Raw genomic sequence first — 20755 nt, 5'->3', positions numbered from 1 at the left:
AACATTTATTAAGTTTCCAAATCAAATATATTTTTAAGGCACAAACAGGATGTCAAAAGCACTGCCTATAAAGAATGATAAATTCACCAAAAGGTGAAATTATAAGAACAGAAAGGCAAGCCAAAAGGCAGAAGACATTTGCAATCACATACTGACAAAGGACTCATCCTTTGAATATATATATTTAAATGCCAACAAATTTGTAAGAAAAAGATAAACAACCCAGGCTGAAAGATAGGCAAAGGATTTGAACAAAAACTTCACAAACATATCCAAACAGCTAAAACAAAACAATACAAAACAAAATCCACAACATATGTAAACGTGTTCTTCCTCACCACTCATCAGGAAAATGCAAATGAAAATCACAATAAAATAAAAACCCAACAGAATGACTAAAGTTGAAAAACTAAATATAAAATATAGCAAATATTGACCAGGATGTGGTGCAAATGAAACTTCCATTCACTGGGAGTGGAAACGGGTAACTAGATAACAGTATGCTGTCTATGGTAAATTTAGTTATGCCCGCTCTGTTACCCAGTAATCCCACTCCTGAGTAATGAACAGAAATACTTAGATTTGTATACCAAAAGTTCAATACAAGTATATTCCTAGAAGCATTATTTGAAATATGAGAACAGCAAAAATGTCCATCAATAGAACTGATAAATCAATGTCATTATATTCATATAATCTAATACTACACAGCCATGAAAATGGGCAAAACTACTATAACACAACACGTGGATGAATCTCACAAATATAACACTGAACAAAAGACAGACACAAATATGTATATACAGTATTATTCAATTTATATAAAATTCAAACACAGGGAAAACTCATCTATGATGTTAGCAGTTTATTGGTTACCTTTGGGGAAGAGTAGGAGTTATGACTGGGAAAGGGTTTCTGGGAGGTTCATATATTCAGTTTTTTTCAAATTTCACTGAACTGTGCCTTTATGATTGCTACATCTTTCTGCCTGTTACACAAAACTTCAAAAAGTTTATGAAAATTAAATATTAAAACTTTGTACAAATTTTACTCCTCAGGATCCATACTTAAGAAATAACTTTATATTACCCAAAGCAATCCATAGGTTCACAGCAATCTCTCAAAATGTCAATGACATTCTTCACAGAAATATTTTTTTAAATGCTAAAATTTCTATGGAGCCACAGATCCCTTATAGCAAGAGTAATCCTGAGCAAAAAGTTAAAAAAATTTCATGGCTGGGCGTGGTGGCTCAGGCCTGTAATCCCAGCACTTTAGGAGGCCAGGGATCGCCTGAGGTCAAGAGTTTGCAACCAGCCTGGCCAACATGGTGAAACACCTTCTTTACTAAAAATACAAAAATTAGCCAAGTGTAGTAGTTCATGTCTATAATCCCAGCTACTTGGGAGGCTGAGGCAAGAGAATCACCTGAACCCAGGAGGCAGAGGTTACAGTGAGCCGAGATCGCGCCACTGCACTCCAGCCTGGGCGACAGAGCGAGACTCCGTCTCAAAAAAAAAAAAAAAAAAAAAAAAAAAAATTCATGTACGTCATAGTAAGAAATATGAAGCAATCTAAAGCTTTACATTTAAAAAACAGAATTATATGATTTATAAAATAGAATGTTGCACAGCAACTAAAACTGTTCTTGAAGAATATTTAATGACACGTAAAAATATTATGCTAGCATATTGAGTGAAGAAAAGCTGTATACATATAATACGTTCCTACTATGTTTTGAAAATTTTTTCAAAGACTTAGAAGAGAACATATCAAAATATTAACAAGCATCAGAGTGAACACGCAACCTAAGAATGGGAGAAAATTTTTGCAGTCTACCCATCTGACAAAAGTCTAATATCCAGAATCTACAAGGAACTTAAAAAAATTTACAAAAAGAAAACAAACGACCCCATCAAAAAGTGGGTAAAGGATATGAACAGACACTTGTCAAAAGAACACATTTATGCAGCTAACAAACACATGAAAAAAAAATTCATTATCACTGGTGATTAGAGAAATGCAAATCAAAACCATAATGACATACCATCTCACACCAGTTAGAATAGCAATCATTAAAAAGTCAGGAAACAACAGATGCTGGAGAGGATGTGGAGAACTAGGAACACATTTACAGTTGGTGGGAGTGTAAATTAGTTCAACCATTGTGGAAGACAATGTGGCAATTCCTCAAGGATCTATAACAAGAAATACCATTTGACCCAGCAATCCCATTACTGGGTATATACCCAAAGGATTATAAATCATTCTACTATAAAGACACACACACACATATGTTTACTGCAGCACTATTTACAATAGCAAAGACTTGGAACCAAACCAAATGCCCATCAATGATAGACTAGATAAAGAAAATGTGGTATATATACACCATGGAATACTACGCAGCCATAAAAATGAATGAGTTCATGTCCTTTGCAGGGACATGAATGAAGCTGGAAAACATCATTCTCAGCAAACTAACAGGAACAGAAAACCAAACACTGCATGTTCTTACCCTTAAGTGGGAGTTGAACAATGAGAACACATGGAGACAGGGAAGGGAACATCACACACTGGGACCTGTCTGGGGTGCAGCGTGAAAGGGGAGGGAGAGCTTTAGGACAAATACCTAACGCATGCGGGGCTTAAAACCTAGATGATGGGTTGATAGGTGCAGCAAATCACCATGGCACATGTATATCTGTGTAACAAACCTGCATGTTCTGCATATGTATCCCAGAACTTAAACTAAAATAAAGAAAAAGGAAAACCCAACTAAATTGTCGAAAAAACAAAAAACGGGTAGATCATGAGGTCAGGGATGGCTGGCTAACACGGTGAAATCCCGTTTCTACTAAAAATACAAAAACAAAATAAGGCAGGTGTGGTGGCAGGCGCCTATAGTCCCAGCTGCTCTGGAGGCTGAGGTGGGAGAATGGAGTGAACCCGGAAGGCGGAGCTTGCAGTGAGCCGAGATCGTGCCACTGCCCTCCAGCCTGGGCGACAGAGCAAGATTCTCAAAAAATAAAAAAACAAAAAAACAAAAAACAAACATATATTTCTGACCAGTAGGACAGTCTGTGGTACATTTTTCTCCAGCTTTTCTTTTCCTTATTTTCCAAATCTTGTAAAATGAGTTTTCTTATAGTCAGAAAAAAAAAAAAATCTTCTTGAACATTTCATATATTATAAGTTAATATTTCCTTTCAATGATCATAAAACATATTCCTTAAAAAAAATTTGTTCGTTAGGAAATACATTAAGACAGCAAGATAAGCATTCTCCTGTCTATCTCATCATGCCTGTTGTCCATGGATAAAATGAAATAAGGTATTTAAACATTTAGAAACTAGTGACAGGAGGAACTATTCAAATGTACCTTGTTAGGTAAGTGTTACTGTTATTACGCAAGAAATGTACTCTCATCGGTAAAGGGCACATGCTTCTTATGAGAATAGGATTTTGTTATCCCCTAATAAATAAAATTTAAATATGGTACTTTACCTAGTCACTACTTTTAAGTGTACCCCATATTTCCTGCAATTACTTACCTAGTAATCTAAAAAAAAGTCTTTGTCTTTTCATATTAAACTCTAGGTCATCTTTCCAGTTTCCACAAATATTCCCTCAGAATCAATGTAATTTTTTTAAAAAAGCAAAACAAGCCAAAAAAGCATGCTTATTTTGTTAATTTCATGCTATTCCACTAGAATTTTTTTTCATCCAGCTTTAGCATTGAACTGAATTTCTGGGTAGAGCTCAGCATGCCACTCACTTTTTTAACCTGTTCCCTTAGCAACTCTGTACTCATCTGACCCCATATGCCTATCTTCACAATTAGACATTTAATTTTTCCTTAATAGTCACAAATCTAGCACGAATTTCCAAGGACTTAAAATTAGTTTATCTAATCAAAACTAAATGTTTATACCATCATACTGGTGGTATTTCTTCTAAAAATGCTGGTACTCTCTTCACCGCATCTCACTACAAATGATTTTGGCGTGTTCTTTGGAGGGAATAAAAAGTCAGTCGGGGAAACAATAGTCTATCTATTGAGCAGTTCCACACTCTTCCTCCAGAAGCTCATTGTGCCCACCTTGGCAGTGGTCAGAGTGCCTGGTTGCTATTTACAAACTGTGTGTCACTGGGCAGGTTACTGAACCTCGGGTTTTTCATCAGAAAAAATGGAGATGATCATAGTGCAGTTTAGCTCATGAAGCTATAGCAAGGACTAAGCGAGATAGCAAATGTTAAGTATTGACACATAGTGCGCAATAAGTATGCACTCGCAGTTTCACTTAAGTCAGAAAAGAAAATCACATCCTCTACGACACCAACCCTTCAGTGACATTTAGGATTCTACTCCTTCACCCTTGCAAATGACTATTTTTCCATACCTCACCTCAAACTGAGTTTAAACCTCTTTCTCACTTCAAGATTCTGCGCTGTGATTTTTGATAAGATGCCTTTATTTCTCTTCCTCTAACTTACCTTTTTATTTCAGAAAAGTGACTTTCAAATACCTCTTTTCAGAACAAAAAAAAAATGGTACAGCTTCTTTTGCCTTTTCACGACTTTAAGCAGCGTCAGAATTCTACATATTTCTTACTCAACTTTCTAGGAATAGTCTACTACAACTATGCCCAGAGTATTCCTCTATCCCCAGATGCATCTGTAGTCTAGCTTACTTGTTTTTCATAACAACACTTTTTGTTGCTGACTGTGATTATCCCTGAGAGCTCCAACCAAGTCAATTCAACAAATAGGTCTCAGGCAACAATCATGTACCAAGCCCATATATGACATGATATCTACTAAAAACAAGTGAAGGACACATATACATATACCACGGTCTCCTCTTTCTTCCCACACCAGATAACATCACTATCTGAGACAGTTCAAGCATAATCTCTTGGTACAACAGACACATCTGGTAGACTCCCTACCCTACCTCTCCCCCATCAACTAGGTACCTCGTTTCCAAGGGTATAATAGAAATTTCATAGAACATAGAATCAGAAGACCTTCACAACACCATCAGATACCTCAAATAACCTCATGATTGTATATACAACAGTCAACCATACACACATACTTAAAAAAAAAAAAATCAAAGGATGGATCCTCAGTCCTTTGGTCCTGCACTATGTAAATGTAATGAATTACCATAGCAAATTCCAATAATGAACACAAAGAAAAATATAGGATTATGAAATTTTTTCATGAGTGGGAAACCACAAAATAACACAAGGGAAACATCACTGAAAGAAAGATCATTCTGCTCTAACATACACCATTTCAAAATAGGATTGGTGAAGAGCAACGCTGACTCATGCTCAAAAATAACGGCGAATCTGTTTTGACCTTGATTCACTGCTATGATCAAAATAATTATGGTTAACTTAAGAAGGTTCTGAAGAAAAGGTTCTAAAGATCATACTAAAAATACTTAGAATTTTAAAATCTATGAAATAAGACTTCAGTTTTAGTATTCGAAGTGACCACCAGATAAAGACAAAAGAAATGTTGACAGCGTCATCATGCACCAACCGAAATTACCTTCACTTGCACATCTTTCCCTGATACTCAGTCTTCCACCACGCTATCCAAGTATACTATATAAATCTTTGGCATATACTTTTCAACTTGACTTACACACTTCTTTAAATACATTTCCATCCTTCCCTTAACAAACAGTTGCTAAGCACCTGCTCTAAACCAGCTTCTGACTAAGCACTACTTACAATGGGAAACAAACTGGATATATCTCCTGATCTTATGTAACTTACAAGTTCATCAGGGAGACTCACACTACTCATATGGTAACTCCTGGGTTATGCCATGATGTATGTGCTGTGAAGAAAAACTCAGGATGCTACAAGAGTGAAAAACAGTGAAAACATAATTCCTCATTTACAGTCATGTACTGTTTAATGACATTTTAGCTAAGGGCAGACCACTATATGACAGTGGTTTCATAAGATTATAATGGAGCTGAAAAATTCCTTTCATTAGATTATAATGGAGCTGAAAAACTCCTATCACCTAGTGACATCGTAGCCATCACGGCTTTGTAGTACAACACAATATTCATGTGTTTGAAGTGATGATGGCATAAACAAACCTCCTGTGCTGCCAGTTGTATAAAAGTCTAGCACATACAGCACACAATACTGAACAAACATAATAAAGGATGTTACTGGTTTATGTATTTACTACTCTACACTTTCTATTGTTATTTTAGAGTACTACTTATTAAGATTTCTAAAAGTTAACATAAAACAGCCTCAAGCACATCCTTCAGTATTCCAGAAGAAGGCATTGTTATCACAGGAGATGACAGCTCCATGTGTTATTGCCCCTGAAGACCTTCCAGTGGGACAAGCTATAGAGGTGGAAGACAGTCATACTGGCCCTGTGTAGGCCTAAGTTATTGTGTGTTTGTGTCTTAGTTAACAAAAAGCTTAAAAGTTAACAAAAAAAATTTTAATAGAAAAAGGCTTATAGAATAAGAATATAAAGAAAATGTTTGTATACAAATGTACAATGCACTCATGTTTTAAGATGTTATCACAAAAAAATGAAAAAGTTTTAAGAAATTAAAAAGTGTATAAAGTAAAAAATTTACAGTAAGGTATTACTGAAGAAATTTTAAAAATAAATTTAGTGTCACCTAGGTATATTGTGTTTATAAAGTCTACAGTGGTGTACGTTAACATCCCAGACTTTCATTAACTCACCACTCACTCACTGACAGAATAACCTTCCATCCTGCAAGCTCCATTCATGGTAAGTGCTCTATACGGGGTACTATTTTTTCTCTTTTACACCATATTTTTACTGTACCTATGTTTAGATATATAAATGCTTACAGTTGTGCTACAATTGCCTATAGTATTCAACACAGTAACATGCTTTACAGGTTTGTAGCCCAGAGGCAATAGTATACACCATAATATAGCCTAGGTGTAGAGCAGGGTATACCATCTAGGCTTGTGTGAGTGCACTCTATGACGTTAACACAATGAAGAAATTGCCCAATGACTCATTTCTCAGAACATTTATGTGTCCATGTCTTCTTATAACACTCTCTAAAGCTCATGCTCTATGATAGCAAGGTATTATCTACTAAGATGAATCTCTAAGTACTAGGCTAAAGACTAGCATATTTTAGTTTTCAAGTTATAGTTTATTTGTTATAGTTTGGTAGGCAAAAAGTGGGAAAGAATAGGTCATGAGGAATAAGAGCAGAAAGAAAATAAAGACCAAAAACAGATGTCTTTCACTGTAAGAACAGATAAAATTTTACAATATGCATGTGGTCCTGAAAAAATGTCTTCTAAAATCAAATTGCTGGCAAACCATTTTAAATTCAACAATATTTAATATTTCTTAAAATCTTACTAGCTGAAAGACTCTACTGAATCCTGTTATAAAGCAGAATTCATCTAAACAAAAAACTAAATCCTCTAAAACAACCCCATTTCTACTATTTCTAAATTTTAATATTCAGTCAAGTTTTCTGTGCAACCAACAACTGGAAAGGACTACTCCAAGTAAAAGGGCTACATAATTATCATTCTAAATTCAAAGTACTGCATGTCACCTACCAACATAAACCCTGCTCACTCCCCACCAAAAATGACTTAGCAAAAAAAATGTTTTAAAGAAAATCTGCACTATTCATTTTGAACTTTTAAAAATGAAAAAAAAAAAAATCAGGATGATAAAATGGCTGTGTTCTTAACACCAAAGAACAATTTATCATCATGCACCACAGTCATAAGGGAGAAAGGGTCCAGTGGGAGGTTGTGGTGTTTCCCACTGATAGTGTTGCAAGTTATTGTCCCCACACAGTAAGACACCTGCCACTGGTCTTCTAGTTCTCTGCTCAAAGATTAAAGCACCGGTAAAAGCTTTGCAAGATCACAAAGAGCTGATGCAACTGATATTAAGACTGGTAAGACCAAAGACCCATAGGATATTCAATGGCTCAGCATTAACTGTGCACACAAAAGTCAGAAATGCAATTCCTGGATTTTCTCTCAAACCAAAGGCACAGAATGAAAAGTATGAAATATTGTTTATAAATATCACTGCTTATACTTATGCAAAGCTTTTCCATTTGTATTATACCTCACTCATGCTTACTCATTTTATTTCATCTAGCAAATAGGGCCCATGAGAGATTGACTAACACCAGAAAGTGATGTGTATATGTGTATGTATGTGTATATTCAATATATATTCAATTAGGGCAAGAACCACTGCAACAATGTGACCCAAATGCTGAGTTTGTATAACAGGTGATGAAACAAATGTGAAAATTCTTATATGCAGAGTATTTATTACACTGGAATTGAGCAGGAAAAAAATCAGACTTGAACATAGGGTCTGGGAGAAACAACATTCAGTGAAATGATCAAGTCTCAAGTTTGTATAAGATAAAAAAGAAAATTCTCCCTCCTACAAGGGCCACAGACTAAATGGATTCTTTATAAAATGTGGCTTTTGATATGAGGGTCTTCTATCTACTAAAAAAAAAAAAAAAAAAAAAAAAGCTACTAGAGGGACTGTTTGCAGGAAGTTTATTCCAACCTAGAATCTAGATATGAGCAAAGATCTTACCAAAGTGAGATTCTATTATGTATGCTTCAAAGATTATTTCCATTTTGGTGCCTGTTTACTCAAGGTGAGGAAAAGTAAAAGGACAAAAAGATAAACTTTAAAACTGAAAATGTAAAAACAGCACAGAAAATAGTAAAGGCTTAATTTTATGACATGGAAGCTTAATTTTATTCCATCATCACCTGATGAATGGAATCATTCTCCAAAGATAATCAAGCTAATTACCTTAGTCTTTTTTTAAAATTTATTCAGCTTCGTTTGCTACTATATCTGCTTTTATTGCTAACGTACAGCAACTGAGTATTGAGAGATATAATGCTGAAGTTCTTCAACCTTTCTAGTAACTAACTGTCCATCACAATCAAGGTTGCATCCACATCACCATATCACGTAGGATTAAAAGTAAAAATTTGAAGATGTTATAAAAACTAAAAAATAAGAAGAATAAAAACAAACATTACTTTAAAATATTTACCAAGATGGACCATTTCAAATAAGCATAAAATAACTGTTCCTTTTTAAAAGTCAAGTACCCAGAAGAACCCTGCAGTTTGCCATCTTTAACTTGCTTTTGAGAATATAAGTAAGGAATCTGTGAACCATGGATGGCTTTTTAACTTTAGCTACTACCATTTTAAAGGCAAAGCATAGACATATGAAGGAACAGAAAGCTAAATGTGACTGGCAATGTCTTTCCAGCTGGAAGATGAAACCAAATTTAAAACAAGGAGCTGGTAATAACTTTCTAAAAAAACAAAACACAAAACTAAATACTAAATGACTGTAAAAATGAAGTTTGGGACTGAAGAACAGAAAGTGCTGACAACAACATTATATACAGAAATTTCTAATTTATTAACAGAGAAAAATGTCAAATTAAAAATTGAAATTAAAAAGAGAAAGGTATTTTGCTATCATATTGTAATACATTAACGGCTGCTTTTTCTTTTCAAAAGCAAATGCTCTACAGTAAGACTAGTTAAGGTCTGCTTATTAATCTGAATAACAAAGATATTCTATTTTATACATGTTTATGATCTCAGAAATAAAATAGTGTCTTTAGTATAGTCAAATTAAAATCATTTGAGTTGCGATTATAGAATTAGAATATTTGTCAGAATACCTCAATGGCAACCAGGGACTTCATGGGACCAATATTTGCTAGGGAAAAAGTGAACAGAAAATAAACTCTACCATGTCAAAGGAAACAGAAATAAAAATTATATTTTATTACATGAACAAAGTACACCATGGAAAAAAGAAAATAATCTCTCCCAAAAGATCTGTAACCACAAGATACATTTTAAGAAATAAGGCATCATCAAACAGAAATCTAATTTAAAATGTGCCGAAGTCAGTACACCACCCAAGCTAGTAGGCAACAGGAAATATATTTCCCCTCTGGAGGAACTCACCTTCAACACAGGCCTGAAATAATTACCGCAAAATTCCAAGGCAAGTGAACACAGCCTTAAAAAAAAAAAAAAATCACAAAAACCTCAAAATAAAGTAAGATGAGTGATTAAGAGCAAGGGGAAAAAAAGACAAACTCACAAAAGACTTCAGTTATAAAAATTATTAGACAAGGAATATAAAAATAATAACTGCTTAGAATTATGACCAGAAGACGAGCAGATTTGCAAATAAAGTTCTACATATGAAAACTATAACTGATATTAAAAACTAAATCGACAAAGTGTCATATTAGACATAGTTGAAGTGAATAAACTGCAAGTTAGAACATAGGAAATTTTTCCAAATACAATCAAGCAAAAACAATGAAAGGTAAGAGATAAAAGGGATGAACTAAGGAAGAAAAACATAGAAAGTCTACCAGACATGGAATTGGAGTTCCAGAAGGAGATCATAAAATTAATGAGAAAATATTCAAAAGGATTGTAAATAGGTTTCCAGAATTCCTGAAAAATGCTAGTCCTCAATGTAGCCTATCTAATGCCAAATATGTTAAAATTCATGCCCAAAAACATCAGATCAAAAATTCAGAATAGAGAGAGAGAATATCTTTAAGGAGAAAGAGAGCATCTTTAAAAGATCTTAGAAGGAACCAGAGTTTGGAAAGATAAGTTCCCTTACGAAGAAAAAAATGAGCTTGACTGCTTAATTCTCAATGATAATAAAATTCAGAAGACAATAAAATGATATTTTTGATAATTCCTTTCAGCAAATTAAAAGGACTGTCACAAACAAAAATCTCTCTCTCTCCCCCTCTCCTTCTCTCTTTCACACATACACACACTCACTCAACAGAGGAAAATTAAAGGATATGTCAGGCAAAAGAGAAATGATCCCAGATAGAAGGTCTGATAGACAAGAACAAACCGGGTGGAAAGATATTAATGAATAAATGGCTAAATATAACAGACACTGTATAAAGCAATAAAAGTAATATCTAACTTGAGAGAGAAAAAACAGGCTAGAACTAAAATACTCAACAACAATGACATGTAAGTTGGAGGAAGGTATTATAAGAGTTAAACAATTCCTAAAAAATGAAATGTCACAGACTGGGTGGCTTGAACAATAGAAATTTATTTTCTCACAGTTCTGGGGGCTAGAAGTCCAAGATCAAGGTACTATCTGGATGCATTTCTGGTGAGGCCTCTCTTCCTGGTTGGTAGACATGTATGATCTTACATAGCCTTCCCTCTCTATGCAGAGGGAAGACAGAGATCTCTGTATCTCCACAGAGATCTTACTGGATCATGGCTCCACCCTTATAATCTCATTTAATCTTCATTACCTCCTTATAAGCCCTATCTCCAAATACAGTCATATTGAGGATTAGGGCTTCAGCATATGAATTTTGGGGGATACAATTCAATTCCGTAATAGAAGGCAAGGATATTAACTTTAGACTAGATAAAGATGAGTATATATTAAAATTGTCTGGGTAACCACTAAAATAATAGATGTAGAACTTATAGCCAATCTCCTGACCCCCCAAATAAATAAAAATAGTAAAAAAAAAAAAAAAAAATTGGGGCAGGGGGTCAGTCTATCCAAAAGAAGGCAAGACAGGAAAGAAGACAACGAAAAAGCAGAATAGAAAATACATAATAATATGATAAATAAATCCAAGTCACTCTTCATTCTAAACTCTCCAGTTAAAAGCAAAGATCCAGCTATATGCTATTTACAAGAGACACATCTAAAATCATAAGGATATAGATGCAACATTAAAGCCAACAAGTAGGGAAAGGTGTGTCAAGCCCATCATAATCTATAGGGGACTCTATATCATTTTATTACTATCAAAGAAAAAGAGACTTTAATTCAAATTATACTATTAGAGATACAGAAGGTATGACATATGACAAAAGGGTTAATTTCCCACAAAAATATTTAAAAATCTAAACTTGTATGCATCTAATAATAAACCTCAAAAACATATAAAGTAAAAGGTGAATTAACCAGATGAAAATAATAAATCCGTAATTATAATCTCTCAGTAATTAAATGATCAAGTAGATTAAAACATCAAGAAGGATAAAGACTTAAACAGCACATTTAAAATTTTCATCTTATGGAACACATGAAACTGCATCCAGAAACTAGAGAATACATATTGTTTTAAAGCTACACATGGAACACTTATTTGTAGAGAAGACTTGCCATTGTCCATGGAGCTAACCTTAACAAGAATCAAAGAACTGGTAAGATACAGACCACATCCTCTGACCATGTCACAAATAGTTTAGAGATCACCTACAACCACAACAAAATATGCTTAGAAATTAGGAAACATGATGCTCATTAACTCATGGATTAAAGAAATCATAGAAAATACTTAGGGCAGACGCGGTGGCTGATTCCTGGAATGCCCACACTTTGGGAAGCTAAAATGGGAAGATGGCTTGAGCCCATGAGTTCAAGACCAGCCTGGGCAACATAGCGAGACTTCATCTCCACAAAAAATAAAAATAAAAAAAAATTAGCCAGGCATAGTGGCATGCACCTGTAGTCCCAGTTATTCAGGAGACTGAGGTGAGAGGATCGTTTAAGCCCAGGAGGTCAAGGCTACAGTGAGCCATGATCACACCACTGCACTCCAGCCTGGCTAAAAGAACGAGAACCTGTCCTAAAAACAAAGAAAATACTTAGAACTGTATGAAAACATAAAAAATTCTGATAAGCAGCTAAAGTGATGATTCAAGAGAAATTTATACTCTGAAAAAGCAAGACTCAAAACTGAGCTAAGCACTGAACCTAAGAAATTAGAATAAAGGCAGGAATAAACATAAAAACATGGAAACAAAAGAGTAAAACCGAACATGTTAGAAACAAATATATAAATATTTTCAAAGAAGCAACTTTTGGCTTTGCTGATCATCTCTACTATATATTATATATTATATACAATACATTAAACAACAAAAAACAAATTACAGCTACAAACAACACTGATGAATCTTAAAAAATATAACAATGAGCAAATGAAGCAAGCATAAAAGTATAAATATTTACAGTAGTAAAATTCCCTTTATGTAAAGGCCAAAAATAACCACACAAAGAGGGTTGATAAAGCAAGAGTTGCCTCCATGTGAGGAATGAGTAGACAGAGGAATGCTAGGTATATTTCTTAACTTTAGTAGTAAGTCCATGAGTATTCAATTTTTTAAACTTAAAGGCATGTTTTATGCAATTTTAAATGTACAATGTGCTTCACAATAAATACTCTTTAAAAATAACATGGCAAAATCAGTCTCTAAAGGATATTCTGAACTTTCCTATACAGTGAACATCCACAAGATCTCACGAAAAAAAATTTACCTGTTTAACCTATTCATGTCTGTTAGATTCCAGACTGAAAATATAGTTCCTGTTATTTGAGATAGTAAAAAGGAAAATGATACTTATCTAAACAAACAACAAAAAAATGTATTTAGCACTTATCCAAGTGCTAAAACAGAGGTAAGCACCAGGTATTAAGGGAACAGATAACCTAAGCCTGACTTAAAGGAGGAAAGGCAACTATTCCACAGTGAAGAAAACAATGTCTGGAAAACAGTAATTGTCCCAGAAAGCATGTTTGGGAGTACACGTGTGTTTACCTTCTACATTCAGAACCAAATTCTAAAAATGAAAAATGCAAATATAACTGCATTCACTCGGATCATGTTTGATAGCTAAAGATAATTTTAGTTTCAAAAATAAAAGGGAGAATTTCTCTCTACATTTAGCCGTCAGTGTTTAAGTTTCTATCTTTTCCTGACTTTTGCTCATTTTATAGCTCTAGTTTTGTTCCAAGAAGTGACCACATGCTTCTGTAGTAGCCAGAGTGATACTCAACTGATTTCAAAAGGGAATTTCTGGCTAAGAAGAAGTTTCGTATTATTGACAGAAAGGAAGAAAGATACAAATATATAGATAAAATATAGATGTAAACAAACACATGCACATACACATACACACACAGCTCAAAGCTAAATTTTGTAAATTTAAACCTTCCAAATTTATTTTAAATGTTAAGAGTCCAGGAGTTGGCAGCAAAGTGCAGAAAACAGAATATTTTTACATTTTAGAGATGACTATACAGAAAATGACATTCATTCACTCTATCATTCCACAATTATGTATCAATATGTGGGCAAGAGGGCAGCTGGCAATACAGTAAACTGAAATTGAAAAAGGGACAGCATTCTCACGGCACACTCAACTACTGTACCTGTTTAGCTGGAGGTCACATTTATAGTTATAACTGAGCACTCATGAATGGTTTGGGATTGAGGCTAAATCTCTATAAACAACTAGGTTACTTCATTTGGAAAAAGCAATCAGGTCTGGGTTCAAACCCTATCTGATTTGACTCTTTCATATTACACTTACCAAAAACACACACACACACACAAAACTGTAGAAGATAAACAGGGAAGACAATGATTAGCTCTACAGATTTTATATTGGGAATAATAAAGTGCCTTGAAGGCAATGAAAAATATCAATGCTCTTTTATTCCTCCCCAAAAATTCTACATCTAGGGCTTTACCCAAAGGGAATAACCATCGATGCATATAAAAATTGAGCTATAGCAAGGCACAGTGGTTCACACCTGTAATCCCAGCACTTTGGGAGGCTGAGGCAGGCGGATCACTAGAGGTCAGGAGTTCAACACCAGCCTAACCAACATGGTGAAAACCCCGTCTCTACAAAAAATACAACAATTAGCCAGACATGGTGGTGGGCACCAGTAATCCCAGCTACTCAGGAGGCTGAAGCATGAGAATCCCTTGAACCCGGGAGGCGGAGGTTGCTGTGAGCCAAGATTGCGCCACTGCATTGCAGCCTGGGCAACACAGTGAGACTCCATCACAAAATAAATAAATAAATAAATATAAAAAAATTGAGCTGTAAGATAGTCATTACTGTAGAGCTGAAGAAAAAAAATTATATCCCCAATAAATTATGATACATCCATAGAATAATATGATTCAGAATTTAAAATGTTACAGATCATTCCATGACAAGGGAAGTGGTTCATCTTTATGTGAAAATTACAAAGCAATAGATATACACTAAGGGCCATTTTTAGAAATTAAAATATCATAGTATTTTTCTATATGTATATAAAAATAGATACCAAAATGCTAATAATAGTTATCACTGGGTGTAATTCTTCTTTTCTTTTCTTTTTGCTTGTCTGGATTTTCTAAATTTTCTTTTCTTTCTTTTTATTTTTGAAGACAGGGTCTTTCTCTGTTGTCCTGGCTAGAGTGCAATGGTATGATCACGGCTCACTGCAGCCTCAACTTCCAGGGCTCAAGTGATCCTCCCATTTTAGCTTCGCAAGTAGTTGGGACCACAGCCGTGTGCCACTCATACCTGGCTAACTTTTTTTTTTTTTTTTTTTTAACCTTTTGGAGAGACAGGGTCTCCTCACATTTCCCAGGCCAGTCTCCAACTCCTGGGATCAAAGAATCCTCCCACTTCGGCCTCCCAAAGTTCTGGGATTACAGGCATGAGTGGCCATGCCTGGCCTCTAAATTTCCTATAATGAACAAGAATAACTTATAAAGGAAGAAAAAATCTATTATATCATGAGGGTGGAGGGTAGGAGGAGGGAGAGGATCAGGAAAAATAATTAATGGGTACAAGGCTTAATACTTGGGTGATGAAATAATCTTTACAACAAAGCTCCACAGCATAAGTTTACCTATGTAACAAACCTGCACTTATACCCCTGAACTTAAATAAAAGTTAAAAAAAAAAAAAAACAGATTTGAAACCTTGAAATAGTAACTATACATGAACTATAGAAACAAAAACAAGAAGTTCCCAACATTACCAAACCTGTAAGTGGGTGCAAATTTATGTAACTTATAGAAAATGGAGAAACCTGATACTCAACTTATACTCAAATCTCCTATCATTCAAGAAATGAATAATGCAAAAGAAGGAAAAACATGTGAAGAAGTGCTGAGTGGGAACAAGTTGAGAGAAGAGACTTTCTGCTAGTGCTAGACAGTGTGAAACTTTACAAGGTATCATGGTTTATGCAGGGTTAATCAAAATGGAGTAGGAAGACTGTGTGCTTCAAATACAAGGGAAATGGAGTAAGTTAAAATGATGAAAAGAACGGATCTTATTACAAAAGCACACTTATCTGAACATTTTTCCCTCTGGAAGACAATGGATGTTATGCCTACACCCAACTCCCTTTGTATCCACATCCTCCCAGGATCAACTTAGAGCAAAAAATCCTGCACCAGACAGCCTCAGCCAAATACCATACCAAACACATGGGATAGATTTAATTGATTCTTATATAATTTTCAGTTGAAACTTACTCTGATCTAAACCTCAGGCTTCTTTAAATGTCTACAAATGTTCTCTCTCTAAAGTTACCTACGCATTTGTTTTCGTTTTGTTTTATATTGTTATTGTATAAAGTAGGAAGATGTAAAGATGCCTCACTTTAGGAGAAAGGTAACAGCTAGAATACAGAATCATGTCCCTTCTTCACCAGCCTCCCCAAGGCAGATCCTTAGAAGTTTCCACAGAAAAGAATTTGCCTTAAATATTTTTCAAACACTTTAATAACACAGACTGAGCTAAGTCAATTGAGAGAAAGAAGTTAACCAAGAAGGTCTGCTCAAAAACCCTAAAAGGTACATAAAGCTTATAACTATAACAACATATAAAGGTTTAAATTGAAAATGATCTAAGAATTTGAAAAAGATCTAAGAATCAATTAATATATATGCCAGGTGATTGGTACAGTATCTGGCTGGGGGTGTTTTTAATCCAAATTGGATCTGGGAAGATGTAATTCTTTAGCATATCACTCAAAGGAAATGCTGATAATAATAATCCTATTATTAATTTCAATAGGCAACCACAAGATTACCCCCATACCTGCAAATATACCATCTATTCCCCAAGACCTGAGGGCTGTGTCAAAATCCAACTTTTCTAACTCTTCATTATGTTTATAACAAATATAAATGAACTTTCCTGTATATTAAGCTAGAGTTTCATGCTTGAGTTTTCTGAATCTTCTGTCATACAAACAGCAATGAATATAAATCTTGTCCATATTTACTGGTGCAGAGGTTAGAATGCCTTTTATCCTATGTGTCAAATTCAAAGCCTGAAACAGCTTGCTGTCAGCTTCGGAAACCATTTTTACAAGTATGGCATACTGCCTCAAGCCAACCAAATACTAAAGCATGTTGGGCTGCCCACACTTCAAATCATTTGGAATATTCTCTTGTTTTGTGGTTGCAAAAGTACCTATTTCGTGGATCATCTAGTTCAAATTAAGGGCACATCTAACCTTAAACAGAAAATTCCCAGGAAACTGAAACTATAACTGACCAGGATCACATCAGCTCTGAAGGTCCATGATCTCAGGCTCATAGTCAAACATGTCATATGTTATGTTTCGAAAGGTGAGGAAATACAACATAAACTCTATGAAACTCATTAATGTTTTCAAGTAAACACTAAGAATTCATCCTAAATATACATATGTCATAGTTGCAAAAAAAGGAAAAACTGCCACCTGCAACAAAGTAAAGGTCATTTGCAGCAAATATAAACACATTTCTGGTAAACAGCTAGCAAATTAAAGAAAAAAAAACAGCCTAATAGATTATTTCATTTCATTTCTAATTTTCATACATATGCTGAAATGTAGCAGCTTCAGCTGTGAAATGTGGTAACAAATATACCAAAGGTGAATGAAATAGTTTTGCTTGCAGTAACTGGAGCACTGTATTTATACACATTGTTTTTCCAAGCATTAATGGGTCCACCTCTCAAATCAAGCACTTAAGACATCATTTCACAAATTTGGAGTACCAGAACTTCCCCCAAGGTTTGACGCTCATGCCTTTGAGACATACTCTCTAAATCCCAGACCTATGAAGAATGTCGTAAAGGTTATTTTTGAAGTGTTAAAAAAAAGAAAACACTATATTGACAAACTAAATTTTACCTAAAATTTGCCTACTGAAGCTTAAGAAATACCTGGTTCAATTATCCATTAGTGGGGCAATTCAATCCATTTGAATAGATAAATGTGGTTAGGATATGGCTCCCTGATCCAAGCCTTGTTAAGAGTTCAAGAACATATTGAAAACCAGTGCTTTTTAACTTAACTGATATTGACTAAAATGCTGAAAAGATGACAAGCCCTAGCAATAACCATTTTTAGCTGATCTTTTAGACCTGCTGTTCTTGGTGCACACATATTATTAGGTTCCTAAAATGGTTCTCGTGTTTTTTATATATTCAATAGTATATATAGATATGGTATATATAATTATACTATATATAGTATGGATACATAAATATAGGTATATGTGTGATATGGATATATACATATATAAATCCACGTGTGTGTATCATTTCCAAAAGACTCATTCACAAAACAATCATCCCAAATTAAATACACCATATACAAAATCTCAAGGTGCTCAAATAACTCTAGAAACTAAGTCACATCCACCTAAGAACACTAAATTCTTACTTTCTTGCTTGTAGTCCAGCAAACTTAAGGTAAAATAGTAACTACATTCGGGTTTTAGTTATATTTATTTTTCCTAAGCAAATTTTCTCCAAGAATGCTCGGTTTGCTGAAAATTTTCAGAAAATGCTTGAGATGGTGAGTTGTTTTCTTTTTTTTCAGTTTTGGTACTGGTATATTTTACAGTAAAGTGACAAAATTGTACTTAAAGATGAGAAGTCTATATCCCAAACAAAATTTGACAGTATTAATGGTTATTCTGGGACGATTTTCTTCGAAAACTTCCCACTGCAAACAATGTTTCCTACACTATCCCCTGTCTGCCTCGGTAGTATACTTTTCACACACAAAATTGTATGTAACGCATATACCAGAAATACTTCAAGGCACTCTTTTATTTAAGCTCCCACATTCTGTTTTTATTGTTCAAAATGATCTGCATGTTCATAATTGATGTAAAATCAATTATGTCACTAACATTTTGGCTATGCAACACTTTACAAAACATAGGGACTTTTCATCAGCACCTTTGATTTGTAGTTGGCAATGTGGTGAATAAGGCAAACAGGAATAGTGGTGTGGCAGAGACCTGGGGGTGTGAGAAAATGGGGCTTCCTTTACCCACAGGACATGTGGGGGAAAAAAAAAAAACTTAACCACGTCTGCGATAAATGTACTTTTATGTTAGGTTTCATCAAATGAAACACGTATTACATACCTCGTCCATAGATTAGAATGTCTGAAGCAGTATCAGCTTATGCAAGAAACATGAGGTTCTATCCATGATTCTTAGAAACACTACTCCTAGAACTGGCTGAAGGCTTCTTAATCCAACACATAATGAAAAACAAGCTCACCAACAAAGAAAGAGAAATCCTATTTTAAAAACATATGGTTTAAACTTCATCCTACCTCACTAAAAACCTGCATGCTACTACAGGGATGCCTGTATTCCCTAAGTGTCGAGACTGAGTCTAAACATTCCATCAAAGACTAAACAATAAATGAAAATTTGGGCTAGCCCTGGGGGAAATTTTCATAAAGATATGTTGTTGGGGTTTTTTTTTTTAAGCACTCTGAGCCTCCACGAATATTTTATTATTAAAAAGAAGAATGTTTCCGAAAAGAGGCAGAGGAGAGAAGACTGAAATCAGGGTGACGCTGAAAACCAGCCAACACACACAGCGCTGCAGAATGAACCACATGGAAGAGGGAACCTCTCGTTTAACTGTTGGAGCGCGAAGGCACCTTTCGCTCCCGCCAACAAGGTAAATTTCAGCACTCAAGCAGCGAGACCACCGTGTAAAAGTTCAAGTGGAGCCCATCTCCTTCCTCTTACTCCCAGCACTGAATTCTCGACCAGAACAGCCCAGCAGGGAAGGAGCCGGCGCGGGGTGCACCTCTGCAGGCGACCGTTTTCCTAGAAGGCCTAACCGCTCAGACGGGCAGGGGACGGGGGCAGGCGGCCCGGGAGAAACCGAGTCCCTGCCGGGCCCCCACCGTGTGGCGCCGACCGAAATAACTCCAGTCCAGCTGCAAAAATCCTCCCGAAAACCCAAGCTTCTCCGGCACAACTTCGGTCTCCCCAGCCTAATTTCCCCCCACGCACACTGCCGAACCGCTCGCCCTGCCCAGCCCGGCGGATGCAAGCGCTCCCCGCCCTGGGCGGCTACCTGTCCCGCGGGCCAGAGACCCCCAGCCTCACCTCAAGCGAAAAGCAGCGCGCGGGCGCCCGCGGAAGAGCCCAGGGAGCATGGCCCCATGTAGTCCCTCCCGGAACTTTCCTGACATAGCACTTCTCTCCTCCGCTGCAGAGAACAACGCTGCCAGGCGGAGGAGGAAGGAGGACGACGAGGAAGAGGTGGTGGCGGCTATAGAGGCGGCGGTGGCGGGAGCTGGAGCTGAAAGTGAGGAGCATCGCGGACGAGCGCCGCCGCCGCCGCCTCGCGAGCTACCGAGGGGTTCCCGCCCCCAGGGTAACCAACGCTCCCTCTTAAAGGCGCAGGCCCCGGTTTTAGACCGTGAGGTGAGTAGGAGGAGAGGAGAAAGAGGGAGGAGGCAAGTAGAGACTGAGAGATCCCGGGAGGCCACGCCCCAGCTGCCCTAGGGCGGATCGCCGGCCCCTTTCCGCCG

At 36.0% G+C, this 20755-nt stretch overlaps 1 protein-coding gene across 1 annotated transcript in view; it reads right to left on the bottom strand.

Moving 5' to 3' along the window:
• GPR63 (G protein-coupled receptor 63) overlaps positions 1-20531 on the bottom strand; it is a 43904-nt gene extending 23373 nt beyond the window's left edge. Inside the window, exon 1 of the mRNA XM_005552319.5 lies at positions 20328-20531. The gene's annotated coding sequence lies outside the window, so the exon portion shown is untranslated. The remainder of the gene's footprint in view (positions 1-20327) is intronic.
• Between the last annotated feature and the right edge of the window lie 224 nt (positions 20532-20755).

This window comes from Macaca fascicularis, chromosome 4 (assembly GCF_037993035.2).
Source record: "Macaca fascicularis isolate 582-1 chromosome 4, T2T-MFA8v1.1".
Classification (NCBI taxonomy): domain Eukaryota; kingdom Metazoa; phylum Chordata; class Mammalia; order Primates; family Cercopithecidae; genus Macaca; species Macaca fascicularis.
This window is presented reverse-complemented; position numbering and strand designations above follow the sequence as displayed.